The 16,762-nt window shown below is 44.1% G+C and overlaps 1 protein-coding gene across 2 annotated transcripts in view; it reads right to left on the reverse strand.

Annotated features, from left to right (window-relative positions):
- Window positions 1–292, reverse strand: part of ANKRD34B (ankyrin repeat domain 34B) — a 17,854-nt gene extending 17,562 nt beyond the window's left edge. For both annotated transcript variants that reach the window (XM_010863362.1, XM_010863363.1), the window contains exon 1: window positions 190–292. The gene's annotated coding sequence lies outside the window, so the exon portion shown is untranslated. The remainder of the gene's footprint in view (window positions 1–189) is intronic.
- Window positions 293–16,762: the final 16,470 nt, after the last annotated feature.

The raw sequence follows: 16,762 nt of genomic DNA on the forward strand, positions 1-16,762 counted from the left end.
CTCGGTGGGCTCCAGGGCTCCGCAGTGTCAGGGCGCAGGAGATGCCGTCTCCCAGGGCCCAAGTATACCCGGTGGGGCGCACGGAGGCCCTGGGCCGGGGCTGCGCACTCCGCGCCCTCCTCCCGGCAGCCGACACGCAAACCAAAGTTTTCCTAACTGCAGCCCGCACAGCCGGCGCCGCACACTGACCTGCGACGCGCTGTCTAGTCGGCGGGGCGCCTCCCGCCTTCCCGGTTCCGCTCCGACCCTTCGCGCCGGTGGACCCAGGGCGCCGTCCGAGCTGGGATGTTGACTCCGCTGGCTGCACCGCCGCTTGAGTCGCAGATCCTGGTAGGTGCAGCTCTGTCCCCGCCCCCGCTCGGCGGAGAGATGCGGGCAGCGGACCGGGAGCTGCGAAGCGGAGCGGGGGCCGGGAGGCGCGCACCTCGCCAGAAGCCCTGGCTGCGCCTCGTTTCCGCTGGGAGTGACGCGCGGGTTCGGGGCTGTGCTGCAGGTGGGGGCGGCGGGGCCAAAGTCTGTTTCGGCCCCGGGGACCGAAGTGTGGCCTCTGAAGCCCCGCCTTTTGTCCCCTCGAGTATCCGCCACCCGCTATCCTCACACCCCAACCCGGCCACAGCGCTTTGGCTACAGCGATCTGGCCCAGAACAGGGGCGGCAGGGTTTTTTTTCCAGTGCAGGGCGTCAGTCACCCCTACATAACTGCTCTTGGTTCCCCCTGTCCATGTCTGCGTCCCTCCTTCTAGTTCTTATCCACACGGCTGGTCCACGCGTCCGTCCCCCACGGGTCTCTCGTCCCCTTTCCCGTCCCTGTCCTCTGTTTTGGTAAAGCCAGAATCTCACTTCAGGTTGAGGCATTCGTGGGAGCAGCTGTTCTTTCGTTTTTGTGAGTTTATAACTTGATTCTAGTATTATCAAAACATTAATACATATTAATTGACTTATATTTTACATGTGAAACTCCTCTATGGAATTAAAAAGAGACGAATTTTAAGCAATGATTTGAATTCATTTATCAGGAATCATCTGGTGGAGAAAGGACCGTGACTGTCTTTTATGGTTGTTCAGATGACGTCAGTTAAAAATAATTTGTAGTTTAGAGTCCTTAAAGGGGGAAAGTAGATTTAACTCTGAGAGGATTATTTAGAAAAATAATCTGCTAAAATTGGCCCCTTAGTAAGTATATGTTAAGTTCATAGGTTATTTTAACCTAGAGTTGAGCTCTATGGAGCTGGAGCCCTAGGTTTGGATTGTCGCCGCATCCATTTGTTTGTGGAAATCAGAGGTCACAGGAAGCAATTGGGTAAATTTGCATGAAGGTACAGGTCTCCTTTCCCCCATTAAAAAAGTTTTTATTAGTGTATAGTAGATACTTGGAAAAGACCCTGATGCTGGGAAAGATTAAAGGCAGGAGGAGAAGGGGACAACAGAGGATGAGATGGTTGGATGGCATCACCAAGTCCATGGACATGAGTTTGAGCAAGCTCCTGGGGCTGGTGATGGACAAGGGAAGCCTGGCCTGCTGCTTCCATGGGGTCAGGAAGAGTCAGGCACCACTGAGGGACTGACCTGAACTGAACTAAACTGATAGTAAATATTTAATAGATATGCTTTTCACAGTTTCAATGATTTTACTTATACTAACACATCATTAACACCCAGAGACAGACGATTACCAGTTCTCCAGAAGACTGTCTCTTTTTTCTCTCTTCTAGGGGGCAGGGTAGTGGCTTCAACCAACATAGATTACTTTGGCTTATATTTACACTTTGTAGCAATTGAATCATGAAGAATATACTGTTCTGGCTTCTCTCTCTTAAAACTATGTTGAGGAGGTGCATACTATCTATAGATTTAGCTTGTTCATACTTTTATTTATTTATTCATTTTTGACAAGCAGTGCAAGTGAAGAGTTTTAACCACTGGACTGCCAGGGACGTCCCTAGCTTGTTCCTTCCTTTTGCTGTATAGTATTCCATTGTGTGAATGTCCCTCACTTCACTCATCTTATTACTGATACACATTGGAGTAATTATTCAGATAATGCTGCTAGGAATGTTATAGCAGATGTCTTTGGTGAACATATATACACATTTCTGGTTGGGTATGTACCTAAGAGTGGAATTGTGAGTCATAAATAGGCATATGTTCAGCTTCTGTAAATATTGCCAAATAGCTTTTCAAAGTAAATGATCTAATTTTCAGTCCTATCTTATTAGTTTTTTATTGCTGCAGGGGTTCCCAACCTCCAGGATCTAATGCCTGATGATCTGAGGTGGAGCTGATGAAATAGAAATAAAGTGCACAGGAAATTTAATGTGCTTGAATCGTCCCAAAACTATTCCCCTCAACCCAGTGCTTGGAAAGATTGTCTTCCAGAAAACCGGTCCCTGGTGCCAAAAAGATTGGGGAGCACTGCTGTAAGAGCTAATCCACTTCCTTGCCTTTTCCTCTTTCTAGAGGCCGCCTGCATTCCTTGGCTGGTGGTCACTTACTCCCTTCATATCTCAGTTTCTCCCTCAACTCTGCTTCCATTGTCACACAGCTTTGTCTTCCTCTGCTTCCTTCTGTCCTTTTGCTTCACTTTCAGAAAGACTTTTGTGACACTACTGGGCCCACTCAGATAATTCAGAATAATCCCTCATGTCAAGATCCTTAGTTTAATTACATCTTGCAAAGTTCCTTTTGTAACATATTCATATATTTCAGGGACTAGGATGTGCACCTCTTTGGGAAAGGTATTTTTCAGCCTACTCTACCTGTCATCAGGGTATTGGGACAGATGGAGAGAGGCTGGACTAGGGGAAAGAAGGACAGTGAAGCCTTGAAAGAAGGACACTTCACACCTCCCTTCACCTTGGGAGGATTGGTGCTGTTGACTTGGGTACTGTGCCAGGGCTGGTAAGCAGGAGAGGGAGGCTGATGCTAGAACATCACAATCCTGGACCACCAACATGTCTGAGGCAAGAGGCTTTCATACAAGGAATGAGAGTGCAGGTCAATAGGCCCAATAGTCTGGGCCTGGGTACCTCGCTGAGTGAAAGGTTGGGGAAGGCTGACTCTCCTCTGTGGGATCTGGGAACAAGAAGATAACAATGGAGAATTGATCATATTTTGCACTGTGGTCACGATCTTGTCAGTGGACAGTGCCCCCAGCCCATGCCATATCCCTGTCCATCCTCCAAGCCATGCAGACTGACCTGTTTTGGGGCTGATGGTGGAACTGTAGGGACTGATTTCCCATAGTAGGTCAGGTGAGGTGAGGATGAGATGGGGTGAAGAAGAGTCTGTTCATCTAGGCAAGCATGCCCTGCCTTCACTGTAACTTGAATATTAAAAGGTGAAGACTTTAACAGTCAAGGCTTGAGGATGAGAACATATAGTTTCTATCTACTCCTGGTCTCATTTTAGTTCAGCAAGTGCAACTTGAAGGAAATAGGACAGACGTTATAATCTCCACTTTACTGATGAGACCAGCAGGGCTCTGAGAGGCCCTCTAATTTACTCAAGGAGCCTCAGGAATGGAACCAAGAACAGAATGAGTCTTGCAGTTCTTCTGTTGTCCTTGGTGCTCCTCCACGTCCCTGCTGTGTGAGATTCACTGAGATCCTGAGGTGATGAGAGCTGAGAGGCAGAACTGACCCAAGGTGTGGAAACCAAATTAAACACATTGTATTTTGTGGGTGATAAAATGGGATGATCTGGAATATGAAACATGTTATCTTCATGGTTTTATACCCTTAATAATATGTTTTGATGGGGTTTTAGGAACAAGTAAAAGTAAATGCCTGTGTTTGATAAGCATCTTGATCCAAAATCCTTCCAACTATTTTCTGCCTCCCAGAAATAAGCTGAACACCTTGGTCTACTGATGGAACCCCTCCAGTTCTCCTCAAAATAGTGGTTTATAATTCACTTACTATCTATTTAATTCAGATCTCAAGACAGAGGGAGATGTGTGGTTATTCTTCCATTTTGAGTTAAAAATCCCATGGTCATCATCATCCTACTCATCATCATTATTCATAACTATTTCCTTTCTTGAACAGCTGTTTTTCCCCTGGACTTCTTGTCTTCCTTTCCACCATGCTCCTCTCCCCTTAAGCTTTTCTGTCTTGGCTGCTTACTTAAGTTGTTCCAAGTGCTCAAGGATAGTGTCAAGTCTTTGATATCTCCTTTTACTTCACTCTTTTCAAATTTTAATTGACTGCTTTCTGCTTGCTGTCCCCCTAGGATTCTGTGATTCTCCTGGATGGTCCTATATCTTTCTTTTTCTTAACTTACTTCCTCTATTTGTTGGTACATATCTCCAGTAAGTTCCTAGAAATTATATATGGAAGGTAAATTTTTGAGTCCTTGCATATCTGAAAATGTCTTTATTCTACCTGAAGACTTGTTTGATAATTTTTCTGGGTATAAAAATTCCAAGTTGAAAATGATTGTTCTTCAAAAGTCTGAAAGCATTCTGTCTTCTAGTTCCCAGAGTTATTGAGAGAAAATTTGAAGCCATTCTGATTTGTGATCTTTCAGTGGCGATGTTTTCTTCCCTCTCTCTTTACAAACATGCAGCATTTACCCCCCTTTTTTTCTTACAGTGGTTTAAATTTCACTATTGTTTGCCTAATCTGTGTCTATTAATATTTTTATGTAATATTTTAGGCACTTAGTAAGCCCTTTACCTGGGCTTCCTAGGTGGTGCTAGTGGTAAAGAACCCACCTGCCAATGTAGGTAGATGTAAGAGAAGTGGGTTCCATCCTTGGTTTGGGAAGATTCCTTTGGAGGAGGGCATGGCAACCCACTCCAGTATTGTTTCCTGGGGAAACCCATGGATAGAGGAGCCTGGCAGTCTGCAGTCCATAGGGTCCCACAGAGTTGGACACGACTGAAGCGACTTTGCACATGTGCACGCATGAGCCCTTTACATCTGGAAACCCATGTTGTTCAGTTCTGGGACATTTTCTTAGAAAGCAGTTATTAAACTGTGCAGTAAACATTATATGGGCAATTAGGGTGGTATGAACACTTACTTGATTTTCAACTGTGAAGGCAAAGCACAGAAGACTTCATATAATGGCAGGGAGTCCTTGGCAGCCTAGGGATTAGGACTCTGCACTTTCACTGTCACGGCTACCAGTTCAACCCCTGGTGGAGGAATGAAGATCCCACAAGCCATGTGGTGTGGCAAAAAAAAAAAAAAAAGGAAAAAAAATAATTATAATTTCAGAATAGAATAACTTCTGTCAACTTTAATGGTACAAAAATTAAAATACAGATGACAGCATGGAGTTAGGAGAAAGTGAGTGAGAAGAAAGTGGGTGGGGGGCCTCCCTTTACAAAGCAGGGTGTGGCTGGTGAAAATACTATGTTTGATTGAACAAGAAATGATAGAGGTACCCACTGGAGACACTTGAAATAGTGATACCTATTAGGGTATCACTAATAGGTATATTAGTGATATACCTGTATCCCCTATATCCCTAAATAGGCTATTCCCCTGTTAGGGAAAGCAGTGGTAGAATGAGGCTTTAGCACCACGGGGCCAAACCAGGACTGGTGGGAGAGGGGGTAACCTGTTTTGGGGATGGATGAGGGAGCTAGGATTTAAACAGGTAACCTTCATTGACCGTGTTTTCTGCCCATCATTTCACATGATTTAAAAAAAAAAAAAACTTTTTAAAGGAAAAAAATGTTGGAGATAAAATTCACATAACATAAAATTAACCATCTTAAAGCCAACAATTCATAGTTTTTGAAAGCCTTAAGTGGGGTGTCTCAGAGCAGTTGTGGGAGACAAGGGACGACAGGCGACACTGTGTGATTGGCTGTGGACATGGAGGATTGGAGAGGGGCTCCTGTGGAGATGGAGGAGTTGGAGGGGGCTCCAGAAGCCCTCCCCCCACCTCCACCCCCAGGTTCCTGGGCCCAGGGGACCGCTGGACCCACCAGGAGGGTTGTGGGGGCGTTCTGAATCCAGTTCAGGCAGCATGGAGCTCTCTTCCTCCGGCCTTGACAGCCCGTGGCCCCTGACCTTCTCACCAATACAGGAAAAATATTTAGTTTCAGCTCTTGAGATGCAAATACATTTTTCAAGGCTGTTTTCACTTAAGATTCAAACACACTGAATATAATCTTTGGGGGAGGGTTCTTTTTGGGACAGGATAGGCTGTAGGAAGACATTAAGCTAAGCTTCTTGTCAGACTGAGCAAAACAGAGTGTGTTTTGCTTCCTCTGTTTATCATTTTCTCCCCCCTGGTTCCTTTCCACTCCTGTCTTCAAGTTTCCCTCTTTGCCCACACTGTCCTAGCACACAGGGAGGCCCCTGGCTGAGCATTCCCTAACATTTTCTAAACCTTAACAGCTTAAAGTGGAGAAAGGCTGCTGTTTCCAAGCTGCCAGCAGTGTTCTGATTCATTATTGGAGAAAATTGCTTTCCTGTTCTGGGGGGAAAAATGCTTCTGATGTGCTAAAAAGATAAGAAGTTAGGGCTAACAGCTCCATTTCAGAGTTCAGGCTTGAAATCCATGAGCCTTAGACCTGGATGTATTTAGTCTTCCAAAGTCCTGGCTATCCACAGACAGGTGCCACGCACCGTGCCCTACCTGATGGGAGGAAAGAAAAGAGGTCACAAAAGGAGAGCTTCACCATAGTCTTTGAAGGTTACCAGTGAAATAGCACAACTCAGATAGGACTTGAACCCACTGTCTGTTAATTGAAATCACACACCTGGTCTCAGGACTTACTGAAGCTCAGGTTCTTTATGTCTCAGCACAGAAAGAATTTGGTGAGAGGCAAAATAATAGTTAAGAAGTAGATTTATTGAGAGAGAAACACTCCATAGAATGTGGGTCCTCCTGGAAGGTGAGAGGCCTGGACATATGAGGTGGTTAGTTTTTATGGGCTTGGTAATTTCATTGGCTAATGAGTGGGAGGAGAAGTCCAACTGTTTTGGAGAACGGATGGGGATTTCCAGGATTGGGGCCACCGCCCATTTTCTGGCCTCTTTCCTGGAACTGTCATGGCACCTATGTGTGTGTCATTTAGCACATGCTAGTGTGTTACAATGAGTGTATAATGAGGCTCAAGGTTTACTGGAATCCAAATCTTTTAATCAGTTATGTTGCATCCTCAAGGGCTAGGTTATTCTTTTTAAAGGTTGTGCCCTGCCCCCTTCCCTTCTGTTTCACCAGGTACCAGTTAAATATGCTTTCTGTCCAATCCTTGGTCCTTAAGCCAGGCTGTCTCTTCTCTGGGGGTAGGAGCTGGGCCTCTGTATCTGCTCCATAAGGAGCAGATGAATGTTTAATATGGCACTTCTGAATTGAAGATTGAGCCTTTCAGAGTTGAGAGGTCCTTCTGCATATTGGCTTCTATGACATAAAAAGGCTGGAATTTTCCAAATTTTAGAAGATGTCTGTGATTCTTTTCTTGGACTTTGTAAATGACTTAGCAAATACAACTGCAGGGGCAGCAGTGCAAAGGGGTAACCCAGTTTCAGGACTACTTGCCCAGAACCTAAGTGGGTAGGTCCAAAACCCTATTATGCAAGTCAGAAGTTCAGGACCATGAGGAGAGGCTGTGCATTATGACGGGAAAGGTTGACTGCATTGGAGGTAGAGTTGGTATCGGAGCCTGACACAGAGACAGTGAGCACTGGACTCTGAGAAGAGGATCCAGGGCAGGCATGATAAAGGAGAGGCTAACTGGAGAACCCTTAAAAAAGGGATAATTGACCTAGGGACTTTGGGGCAATCAAACCATGATCTAGATTTAAATACCAGTAAAGACAATAAAGGTCCATCTAGTCAAGGCTATGGTTTTTCCAGTGGTCAGGTATGGATGTGAGAGTTGGACTGTGAAGAAAGCTGAGCACCGAAGAATTGATGCTTTTGAACTGTGGTGTTGGAGAAGACTCTTGAGAGTCCCTTGGACTGCAAGGAGATCCAACCAGTCCATTCTGAGGGAGATCAGCCCTGGGATTTCTTTGGAAGGAATGATGCTAAAGCTGAAACTCCAATACTTTGGCCACCTCATGCGAAGAGTTGACTTATTGGAAAAGACTCTGATGCTGGGAGGGATTGGGGGCAGGAGGAGAAGGGGACGACAGAGGATGAGATGGCTGGATGGCATCACCAACTCAATGGACATGAGTTTGAGTGAACTCCCGGAGTTGGTGATGGACAGGGAGGCCTGGCATGCTGCAATTCACGGGGTCGCAAAGAGTCGGACACGACTGAGTGATTGAACTGAACTGAACTGAACTGAAAGATAGCTTTGGGACGAATTCTTATCTCATACAAATTAGGCTATATATATATATTTTTTTTTTTCTCACATAAAAAAAAGGTCTAAGACTGTTTCCTTCTTTCTTCTTATTTCAGCTTCAGTTTTCGTTTCATGACCACAAAATGGCTGCATAACTTCCAAGCATCATGTCCAAATTCTAGACCAGAAGAAGGGTAAGGGTCAAAGAACCAAAGATGTATGCCACCTGTATCTCTCCCTTTTGTTTGTTTATTTTGTCAATACAGCAGTAGTTTTCCTTGGTGTCTGCCCCAATGATTTCCCCTTACATTTATTAGCTTGAATTAGGTCATACCTCTACTATAAGGAAAGCAAAAAAAAGCATTTTTTTTTTTTTTTACCAAGTTCAGCAAACTAGCATAGGTTTTTAGTTGTGGCCTGGACAATTACTTAACCTCTTTGTGTTCTAGTTTCCTCATCTGTAAACTGGGCACTGGACCGTAACTGTGCCTATTTCAGAGGGTTATTATGAAGATTAAATGATTTAATTTTTTTATAAAGCACACAGAACAGAGCACCATTAAAGTGTCTTTTACAAATAATTTTATGTATTTAGTTATTTTTGGCTATGCTGGGTCTCCATTGCTGTGTGCCGGCTTTCTCTAGGTTCAGCGAGGAGGGGCTACTCTCTAGCTGTAGTGCCTGGGCTTCTCACTGTAGTGGTTTCTCTTCTCGTGGAGCTTGGGCTCTAGGGTTCGTGGGCTTCAGCATTTGTGGCTCAAGGGCTTTAGAGCACAGGCTCAGTAGTTGTGATACATGGGCTTAGTTGACCCATGGCATGGGGAATTTTCCTGGACCAGGGATCAAACTGCCACCCCTGCATTGCAAGGTGGACCCTTAATCACTGGATCACCAGGAAAGCCCTAAAGTGTTTTTAAAGTATATTAAAAGGGAAAAGTATTCACTGGATGGACAGTCAGTAGGGCCCACCATTAAGCGTGGCTCTCCTGCACGGTGATTCTCTTTTGTAATAACAGTCTATTGAACATTATAACCTAACATTAGCTGTACTTCGGAGGATTAAGGGAATGGTTGCTGTCCTCACTGGGCATAGGTGCTTGGCAACAGCTTGGAAAAGCACTGTAAGGTGATGTGTAGAGAGTGGGGTAAGGGCTAGAGTCCTTAGAGACATAACTGCAAGAGTTATGGCAGAGGTGAAGCTTGGCTATAGCTCCATTTCCTGGCTTCCCTTGCAGCTAATGTGGCCACGTGACTAAGTTTTTGCCAGTAGAGAATGAGCAGAAGTGAAGTGTGCATGAGGGAAAACCCTGGCCTCTGGCCTTTGTGCCTTCTCCCATCTGATGGCGGGAAGGGCAGTGACTAGAGCTACTTCACGAAGACAGCAGAGCTGCTAGGAAGCCTGGATTCCTGAATGACTTCATGGTACAGAGTCACCCACTGACCCTGGACTGTTACATGAGAGAGAAAGAAATTCCTGTTTTGTTTGAACTATTGCATTTTGGATATTGCATATTCATTCCAGCATTTTACCTCAACTAGTAAATTATTTCCATAATTTAAAATAGTATCCATGAAAATATATTTGCTAATGATATGCATAAAATATTTCTAGAAAGGTATTTAGGCTACCTATAGAGGGGGAACTGAGAGGTTGGGTGTTAGTAGTGGGAGGGAATTTTGTCTTGTTTAGTTTCATTCTGACTCCATGTTGTTCTTCAGTCATTCAGTCATGTCCAACTCTTTGTGATTCCGTCGACCACAGCATGTCAGGCTTCCCTGTCCTCCACTATCTGTAGGAGTTTGCTCAGACTCCTATCGATTGAGTCAGTGATGCCATCCAACCATCTCATCCTCTCTCGTCCTCTTCTCCTGTCCTCAATCTTTCCCAGCATCAGAGTCTTTTCCAGTGAGTCAGCTCTTCACGTCAGGTGGCCAAAGTATTGAAGCCTCAGCTTCAGCATCAGTCCTTCCAATGAATATTCAGGGTTGATTTCCTTTAGGATTGACTGGTTTGTTGATCTCCTTGCTGTCCAAGGGACTCTCAAAGTCTTCTCCAGCACCACAGTTTGAAAGCATCAGTTCTTTGGCACTCAGATTATGAGCTCCTTGTTGCAAAATTCAGGCTTAAATTGTAGAAAGTAGGGAAAACCACTACCATTCAGGTATGACCTAAATCAAATGTGATTCCTTATCTATTTATAGTTGTTGAACTTTGACCCATATAAATGTAATACTTATTGAAAAAATTAAAATAAAAATTAATTCATTAATTAGAAATGTTGATATTGTACAACTATACTTTGTGCCAATTCATCACTGATTGGCACTCAACCAGCATGTGACTCCCTTATTCACTAATCCTATGCCCAGAGAAAGGAGAAAGGTGATGAATAAAGCTGGCAGAAAGGAGCAGCTAGGTGAATTCCTTTTAAAAAAAAATGTTATTATTTCTTTGGCTGTGCCAGGTCTTAGCTGTGGCATCCAGGATCTTTAGTTGTGGCATGTGGGATCTAGTTTCCTGACCAGGGTCAAACCTGGGCCCCCTGCATTGGGAGCATGGAGTCTCAGGCACTGGGCCACCAGGGAAGTCCCCTGGGTGAATTCTTGAATGGAAGGCAGAGCTGTGGCATTTTGCCTGAGGCTCTGGCCAAGACACTGCATCTGGGCGCCAGCAATTGGACTCATCTCTCATCAGATTGTACATTGGCGTGAAGGAGATGGTCACTGCCTGCAGATTAATGTCACTTTCATTTCCCGAGCATCCTATGTCCTGAGATGGTATCTTTTAATAGAGGGCACTCCAGGAGACTCGCTCTGAATTTTTGGCTGCATGAGGAAGGTGACTTTTTATACAATTGAAGCAGAATTCAGTTTCCATCTTTGTAACTTGAGTTGATTTTTCCTGCTTTCTGTATTTTATGTTGGTATGAAAAGATGATTTATTATTTTCCTATTCATGGTTTCCAACAAGACTCCCATTTCAAAGCTAAAAGGAAAAAGACAGTATAATATTGAGTAATTTTCTTCTTGGGGACAAAATGGGGGTTTCTTCATTAGTATAGAGCAAGGGAGGGGCTTGTATAATAGCTCAGAGTTTTCCCCAAATCTAATGAATATTTGAAATTATCATTTTATCCTCATTTTATATTGTATTTTATTGTACAATGACTCCTTTTATAAACTCTGGCTCCTGGGAAAACACTAACCCTCTTTCCTGGTGGACACTGATGGCGCTTTTGCCTCCTAGGCATCCTTGAACTCCATGTGTTTTTCCCAGGAGGGTATGTCAGGTGAAATATTTGGTAAGTTAGTAACAGAAAAGGGGGTCAAATAGCTTCAGAGATCACTTTTGCATTATTTGTAAGTTAGAACATCAAAAAATGAATAACCTGATTACTACCAGTTTAATCTTCCCCGTTGGTTCTCACTTGCCCACTAGACTAATCTTTATGCTGGACCCTGAGGGTTCCTCACACAACCTGACACCGCTCCTCCCGGGCTGCCTGCCCAAGATCCCCTGAGGGACTCATCTGAAGCCACAGCCAGACAGAGCTGCTGGTTCCTGGGTGCCAGGCCCATGACTCACCTCTCAGATGCCACCTGGTCATGAAATACTTTCCTCCAATCAGAGGCCACAGCTGCTTCTCCAGGGGACCAGTCTTATGTCACATCTTGCATGCCCTTGGATGCAGAAAGCAGATCTTAACCATCTCTGCCTCTCTTGAGCCCCTGGCCCAGAGCTGGGCATATGGTAGGTGCTTATCAGTGTGAATTGCACTGAACGGGTAGAATGCAGCTAAAGAAATGAACAGAAGTGTACTCTCTAAGGTTGGCAAACCAGACCAGCCAAGTTTGGCAAGCTGAGTCTTAACCTAGGGCAAGCCTTAACCCTAACCCTAACCCTAAGTGTACTCTCTGAGGTTGGCAAACCAGACAAGCTGAGTTAGCAAGCCGAGTCCTCTGCTTTCTCATTTTTTGATAGTTGGAGACAATCAAAAGATGACTATTTCATGACATATGAGATGACATGAAATTCACATTTCAGTGTTCATAAACAAAGTCCTGTTGGAACCCAGGAATCACACCCAAGTTTACATTTGGGTTGTGGCTGCTTTCCTCCTCTCAGGGCAGAGCTGGGTAGTTGCAGCAGTGATCATATGGCCAGCAAAGCCAAAAACATTTACTATCACTTTATAGATAAAGTTTGTCAGCCCCTGATGTATAAGCTGAGGTCTTTCAATTGGAAATACACATTTTTGGTCTTTTCCAAATCTGCTGTTGTGCTGGGGACATAAATGGTTCCTATTTCCCTGTTGTTGTTTTTGTTAATACTATTTACTATTTTTGAAATCTTCTGAGCAATAGTCCTATGTATGATAAACGAGAAGTATTCAATTCCTGCTAACCTCAAGAACATTCAAGAAAGGTATATTTGGTACATCAAATAAGTACCTGTGATATGCAGGTAGGAGGTGGCTCTTTGGAGATAAGATGATGAGTGAGATAAACACAGCCCCTACCTTTGTGTTGCTAATTTTTATGTGGGAAAAAACTGAAACAAATCCATAACACATTTTTGGGTTTTTGTTTGTTTGTTTTGGCCATGCTGCCTGTAGGATCTTAGTTCCTTGACCAGGGGTTGAACCAGGCAGGCCCTTGACAGTGACAGCATGGAGTCCCAACCACTGGACCGCCAGGGAATTCCCTTATAACACATTGTTTTAATAGAGTTCGAAGGTGCTCAGGAAACAGAGAGCGGAATACTATAATAGGTGGCATCAGGGAAGGTTTCTCAGAGGGGGCGACATTTCCACTGATACCTGAAGGACAAGTAGGTAGCATGTCAGTGGAGAACAGAGGGACTTTTTTTATGGAGAGAAGTGTACTTCTCGTCTATTTCAGCCTTGGTCATTTGAGGATGTTTGTTACATACATCCATTCCTATTTCATAATGACTACATTCTTTGTACAAAGAACAAAGGATGGACTGGTGTAGGGAGGTACTTTGTGTTCCAAAATAAAGGACTCTGGATTGCTGGCTGCTTATTTCTCTTTAAGGAGGTTTTCTTTGCTTGGCCCCTGAATATCTTAAAAACATAACAAAAACCAAAGGCCTCATACAGGCTGATCCCCTGCAGTTCCTCAGACAAGTTCTCTGAGCTTACCACATATTCTCAGTCCTTGAGCTTGTGGACAAATCTCTCCTCTATTATGTTGGCCTTGGGAGGGGTGCCACTTAATGATAGCAGTCCAGTGCGAGCCTTCCTACCTTCTTGTTCTTAGGGTGGAAGAACTGTTTTGGAGTCTGAGTGGATTTGTTCTGGAAAGAGACTAGCTCTAGTGTCTCTTCCAATACGTGTCATCTATTATAGATTCCGGGTACCTCAGACATTCCAACTGATCTATAAAACCAGGACAGTGCCACATCTTAGGTAAACTACCATCAGCTCTGTGAAGAACTCTGGGAGAGAACTAAATATCAGACAGTATCATTTTTACTTGAAAACTCAATGGACAGCCTCTATTCAGAATGAAGATGTGTTTTATTTTTTTTTCCTTCTGGTGACTCATTCTTCATTCCAAATACTCTTTTTGTCATGTAGAGGACCCATGTAAATATGAATAGCCAGCCCAATAAATTAGTCAGCATACTGATGAATATGTTTTCATTTACAGGACCAACTACTCATTCACGTAAATCAATAAAGAGACGAACTAATGCTGGTATAATTGATCAGATGTAAACCTCTCCAAAACATGATTAACCTCTTACTTATGCCTTCAAGATGTGTTACGTTTATAATCATAGGTGAGAAAGCTATGTGTCATTTTGCGTTGTTTAGCATCCAAACACCTTTTCTATTTAGGCAGATCCAAGATGAGTGGAGGCTAGGATCTGGCTTCCTACTCTGGAACCTGAAGCAAAGCAGGTGATCCCCCTTTGGACCCCTTAGACCTGTGTGTGGACATTTAGCCAAGGCTCAGTCAATCAGAGGCTCTTTGGTGAGACTTTGGGTCTTCAGGGAGTGATGATAAGGCTAGAGACAGCCATAGATCATTCATAGTGGCTGGTTGGACTTGAGTCTTGGGTGTGTTCAGTTCAGTTGCTCAGTCGTGTCCGACTCTTTGCGACCCCATGAATCTCAGCACGCCAGGCCTCCCTGTCCATCACCATCTCCCGGAGTTCACTCAGACTCTCGTCCATCGAGTCAGTGATGCCATCCAGCCATCTCATCCTCTGTTGTTCCCTTCTCCTCCTGCCCCCAATCCCTCCCAGCATCAGAGTCTTTTCCAATGAATCAACTCTTTGCATGAGGTGGCCAAAGTACTGGAGTTTCAGCTTTAGCATCATTCCTTTCAAAGAAATCCCAGGGCCGATCTCCTTCAGAATGGACTGGTTGGATCTCCTTGCAGTCCAAGGGACTCTCAAGAGTATTCCCCAACACCACAGTTCCAAAGCATCAATTCTTCGGCGCTCAGCCCTCTTCACAGTCCAACTTTCACATCCATACATGACCACAGGAAAAACCATAGCCCTGACTAGACGGACCTTTGTTGGCAAAGCAATGTCTCTGCTTTTCAATATGCTATCTAGGTTGGACATAACTTTCCTTCCAAGGAGTAAGCGTCTTTCAATTTCATGGCTGCAGTCACCATCTGCAGTGATTTTGGAATCCCCCAAAATAAAGTCTGACACTGTTTCCACTGTTTCCCCATCTATTTCCCATGAAGTGATGGGGCCGGATGCCATGATCTTCGTTTTCTGAATGTTGGGTGTGTTAGGTAGTTAAAATAGGAAACAGGAGTCCAGAATGGCAGTGGCTAAAAGACAAGGAAGGGAAAAGCCCTCCAAAATAGAACAAAGGAAGGTCTGAGGACCGGAGTGAGGACCTCAGGTAGAACAAACAGCATTCCTGGCTAGCCCAATTTACATAGGGCAGGCCCAGGGGGAGGAAACAACATATAAAAAGAGGCGCCAAAGGACCGGGGGTCTCTCTCTCTCTCCCTCCCACACTTGTTCTCTCTCTCTCTTTTCTCTTCACATCTTTTGGGTCGGCATGCCCTCATGCCTCGAGATGTATTTTCCTTTTATTTTCTAAATAAAATCGATCTGTCCAAGAACTATAACACGGACTGTCTGAGAGCTGTGATGCGCTTTAACGTCTGTCGCTTCAAATCTTTGTTGTGACGAGACAGAACCGAGATTACGCTCCCCTGACGGGGATGGTGATAAGTGTTCGGGGAAGAGATGCTGGGGCCCAGCACCCTACACTTACTGACCCTCTGGTGGAATCTTGATTGTGCAACACAGCCCCTAGTTCCTATTTCCAAGGCTGATTCTTCAGTTTCCCTCAAGTTCTTTGAGGTATCAGGTATCTTTCAGGTAAATTTCTTTTCTGTATAAATTAGCCTGTGTTGGTTTTATTATTTGCAGTAACACTGGCTATATATACTCTGTGTGAGAGTACGATACAAGGTTTTATTCTGTACCTTTGGACCAGGAAGGATTAATTTAAAAAAAAGTTACAGTTGCTTTTAGGGTGCAACTGACAGGAAAGCATGTATTTTACAAAGGATGTTGTGTTCTAACATGTTTTTTCAGTGCATTTAATTGCTACTCACCCTTTTAACAGAGAAAGGACTGATCAGGGACAGGCCACAGTCTTCAAGAGCCTGACAGAAAGGTAGTGGTATTTTAGAATTCAAAAGCATCTTTGAAACCATCTCATCCAAACCCCTCATTTTGCAAATAAGAAAATTGAGGTTCAAGCTGGCTAAATGATTCACCCCAGATTGCATGGCCAGTTAGTGGATGCGCAGGGGTTATAATCTGACACCATTCCTGGAGGAAAGATGGGCAGGGTGGGGAAGGGAGTGGCAAAGACAAGTATCCAGGTATCCAGTTTGCAGAACTGAGATCAAAAAGTGTATGTTTGTGAAAGGTCTCTATAAGCCGTGATGACGTTGGGATTCTTGGCCTCCAGAGGAGAGGAATTTGATCTTGGGGCCAGTGATAAGGCCTGATGGCTTAGAGCTCTTGTGTAATATAATTTTATTAAAGTATAAAAGAGATAGACAAAGCTTCTTCTAGTTTTAGCAAGGAGTTATATACCTATTAGCAAGCTATTAATTAGAGAAAGGAAATATCTCAAAACTGAGAGAGTGGCACCAGGCCCCTCACCCACAACATGCATTTTGAGATAGCACTGGCACAAGATGAGTCATCCCGGGCCATAAAACAATTGACATGAATCTTGAAGAAAGACAAGTTTCCAAGCAAATACATAGTTTCATTAACATAGCTTAAGAGAACATTTCCATAAGAAAAACGCATTGGTTAGCTCAAGGTTTGAGAAAAGTTAAGTTGGGTGGAACCAGGTATCCTTGTGGCAACACGGAATTTGAAAGGAAACCTCCTTTTAATTTTGTATAGGGAAGAGAAAAAAAAAAGCCTGACACTTGCAGTCTATTTCCTGCCCTTGGGGATGCATAGCCTTCCCGC

The sequence above is a fragment of the Bison bison genome, unplaced genomic scaffold, assembly GCF_000754665.1.
Source record: "Bison bison bison isolate TAMUID 2011002044 unplaced genomic scaffold, Bison_UMD1.0 scf7180017864490, whole genome shotgun sequence".
In the NCBI taxonomy this organism is placed as follows: Eukaryota; Metazoa; Chordata; class Mammalia; order Artiodactyla; family Bovidae; genus Bison; species Bison bison.